Genomic DNA, 4187 nt, shown 5'->3' with positions numbered 1-4187 from the left:
ACAGATTTACACTCGCCCATATGATACGTCTCACGGTGTACCGTACCCGTATTCGATTACCGATGCAAACGACGTGGAGTTCGTATCGTAAACGAACAGTATTTTCTCTCACGCAAGCAAAACCAAAGGGGCGTCTTTCTTTCGAGGATTGACCGCGTCGAACTTAAGTGGTATGTGGATGGTACGATATAACTACTGTACATCCCATAATTCATTAAAGCGGTATTCTTGCCTTTGGACTCTGGCCATCAACGGAGTTGCTGTCTCATCGACTATCCTCCAACTCGCGAACTGAAGGAACCAAGTGCGAGAAAACATGAGAAACATGAAAACAAAACAAACGAGATGTGAGAGAGAAAAAGAGAAAGACGCAGAAGAGAATCAATCCCTCGTGTATATGTGTATTAATTATTAGTATCATTGCCTCGATAGCAATGCCTCTTATTCCTCTGGACTTCTAGAATCTAGGAAGTTCGAGCGGTGTTTGCATAACTCTTCCCGGAGACGCATATCAATGAGATATTTTTAGCGCTCCGCTTTTAGACTGATCTCTCTTGTTCTTGTTTGCAATCAAAATCACGTATCAACGAAGTCAGCCGTCGCGACTTAAGAGGTTGTTTTGAGTGTCGATTCCTGTTGCGTAAGCCTGACGCACGTGTCAGTGATAATCCACAAAAGCGTCTTCATCTTCGCGTCAATAAAATGTTCCAGCGTTATCGGTGAATATTAATTTTTAACGGACAGTCACCGTGCAAGGAAGCAGGGTTTTTCGTCGATGGGTTGAAGAGGTCCGCCGTCGGGAAGGAAGCACATGAAGAGCTCCAAAGATGGCTGATGCCCATGTAACCAACACCATCCAGGGCGGCCATTTGCGAGACATAAGGAATCCGATACGGGGTTTTGATCTCCATAAGCCCACCCTCTATCGTGTTACCCGTGGACAGTGCTCTCACCTTAGCGGTGCAATAAAAATGGCCGGTAGGAGGGAGGATCTTCGTGATGTTCGCCCGTCGTGCCCAGACCACGAAGGCGGTTGCGATCTGTCGACGATGCCCCTCCTCGACCTTCTCTTCGGGGTTAATTGTCCACTTTGTCGTTGGAGTGTTCTTCTATCCGTTTGGTATCCGCTGAGGAGTCTTGAGGGTGGGAACTGTCGCGTACTCAAGTAAAAGAAGAAAAAAAAGTCGGGCTAACATTCGGTGCAACATGGACTACTTTGTCCGCCATGCTAACGGCATGCAAAATTAACGCGATAAAGTACCGTTCAGTTGGGCGCCGTCGTAAGTAGTGTGTGTGGTAGTAAAGTCTTAAGATCTCTACCTGGTCACGATGCCGTTTTATAACAAAGAGCGTGGCTACCGCCGCATTGTTGCAGGGTTGAGAAAATTGGTCGGTCAGGTTCCTCGGTATTGTGTAAACTCCGGGCAACTATTTTCAAAACTTGCATCAAATTACCCAGACGCATTTAACGAGCCGTTAAATTAAATAACAAGGGCGTCCGTTTTTAAGCAAACCGCAAAATTTTTCACCCAAATTCACAAGGCTACACATTCTATTTTATTCTAGACCCAATTAATGCGATTATGTGAAGTCTTAGATAGACGTACCGCAGCAACGTATATGTATTTGAAGAAAAACAAAAAGAGTTTGAAAGCAACTTTATACAGATATTAAATTTGATTTTATAGTTACACCACCAAAAAAATGCTCATTTTCACCAATGTAAAGATTAAATTTAATCTCGATTCATCTTGCTGTTCATCTTTTTATAATTCTTAAAAATAATGAAAGGTTAATTGAATCGAGATTACAGTTAAACTGTCATTAGAGTGGAAATACACATAAGAGGAGCAAATTAATACTATTAATTATTATTTAGATATGTATCTATATATCGTAATAAATAATAATATTATATGTAAGAGTATAAATATTCGTTTTTTATCCTGTGAGATACAGCATAATTTCTCATTTCGCGTTACTAAAATATCTACTAATCGGTGAATGATCGGTTCCTTCTTATATCCTTGCTTTAGTAATCTAGTTGAAAGTTATTATACGCTAGTCGCACGTGCCAGCCAGCTGTTGGTTTGTTTCGCTGCGAGCGAAGCGTGGCAAAGGAGCGAGCCTATGAAAAGGATTCCGGCTTTAATCTCGCGGTCATCGTTTTCACACGGCGCTCCATTAATGATACGTAACGCTCGCAATTTGTCGCATCGATATACAGTTGTCGATTTTACGACCGTGTCTTCGGGATCGGAACGGCGCGGCGTTCCCGTTACTGATCTTATTATTCTGCGTTAACGAGAGAAAAACAGAACTGGCTGCTTATCGGTTGTCGCATGTACATAGATATACACCTCGGCTACTGCAGTAGCGAGCCGGTTTAGGAGACGCCAGAAAAATCATGCCGATCCGGTTGATTCTCGCATTGCAATTAATGTAGCCTTACGGTAGAGTTCTCTTGTCTGTCCAGAAGAAGGGAAGGAAGTTATCCCGCTATCTCAAGGTCATCGGCGTCGCACGGACACTCTTATAAGGGATGAATACGTTAGTTAGTCGCGACCGTAGGTTGTTGCGCTAGCTTGTACAAGCGATACGTCGGGGGATATGGTTCGCCGTGTTGCCGGACAATTTAATTTCGAGCGTCGCGAGTTTAATGGTACCGCGAGGACACTCCGTTATCGGTTTTGCAATTAATACAGGATAATAGAATTAAAGGCACTCCAGGATCTGATTACGGGCGTCCTATCGGAGGAACTTCCGCCCCGGCGAACCTTGCGGGTGGATCTTCGCTCCAGCTTAACTTCATTAGGATAGAGTTAAGCTCGTTGTATAATTGGTTTTCTTATTCCCGATCCGGGAAAAAAAAAACGCCGCGATGTAATACGATATATTTCAATTATTTCAAGGCGCCAAGTTACGTAAATTGCTTTATGCATTATCAGAACCGCCCAAAGGTATTATACATTGATTTCGTAAAAAATAGCTAATTTTTAAATTCTATTTATACAATTTAAATAAGTCTAAACAAAAATCCAAGTTTTAAAAAAATTATGATATTATATTTTCTTAAATTTCTAAAAAAAAACCAAATAAAAATTTCAATTAAAATAATATGATATATACATCAAACTGTTAATTGTTGTATAAAGAGAGAATGCTTTTGTGGCTAAACTAAGCTATTCCCATGTGATACTGCATCGTAAGACAGCGATCTGTATCTCACGGTCATGCATGCGCGACCAACTGAAAGTTACTTGTCGCAAACGTCGAAGACTCTGCCCGATAATACTTCAATTTCAATTAGTCGCGCGTTTTGTCGTGCGATTGCAGATTCATCTTTAATCCGGCTCACTTAATCCGTCTCGCTGCGAACAATGTGCGTAAAGCAAATTGATACGTTGGCATTAATATCGTTCTGTCAATCGAGATTTTTGGTTCGATTAGTTTCGGACGTTCGGCCTCAGTACGGCACTCGACGAGCGTATCGCTCTGTGACCGGCTCTTAAGAGCACTATACCCGTTAGGCGTTTCGCGCGCGAAACGAAAAGCCGCCGTGGAGGCGATAAGGCGACCAGGCGGCCTCGCTCTCACGAGAGATCCGCTCGTGCGAGCCTTTTTCACGCTTCGTCGCTCTGGTCGTACAGCACTCGCATTGAGATAAAGAGTTAAGCTCGGTTTTGTGTACTTTGCACTGCGCGTTCATCTATTTGCGTGATACCATTAATGTAACACTGCGTTAGTACCTTTCTCAATGATAAATGATCAGTAATTATTGAAAGGATGACATCATTTTAATACCATTTATTCCTTCATGCGAATTAAGTCACTTATCTACTTTGCAGTAATTTAATACTGGAGATCAGTAATTAATTATTATTTCGAAGTAAGTATTATAACCCTTCGTTGGGGGAGGAGCAACAGAGGGGGCTTTTAAAGATATACTATCGATATTTTAATTGTGAATTCTGATAAATAAATTTTAATCTGCAAATTATAAATAAAATATAATTCAACTTCTATATAATTAAAAAATTTGTTGTTAAAGTTTTGGCAAGTTATCAGAATTTTTTCAGATATTTAGGTATATAATTTGGAACAATAAAAAAATTGCTCCGTTTCTCGAAGACCCCTACTATTACTGACAGAAAAGTTAAACTCCATGCTGTTGGCGCAGAGTTAAA

This window comes from Cyphomyrmex costatus, unplaced genomic scaffold (assembly GCF_001594065.2).
Source record: "Cyphomyrmex costatus isolate MS0001 unplaced genomic scaffold, Ccosl1.0 scaffold5, whole genome shotgun sequence".
Taxonomy (NCBI): Eukaryota; Metazoa; Arthropoda; class Insecta; order Hymenoptera; family Formicidae; genus Cyphomyrmex; species Cyphomyrmex costatus.
The sequence above is the reverse complement of the archived record's forward strand: the minus strand, read 5'-3'. Positions refer to the sequence as shown.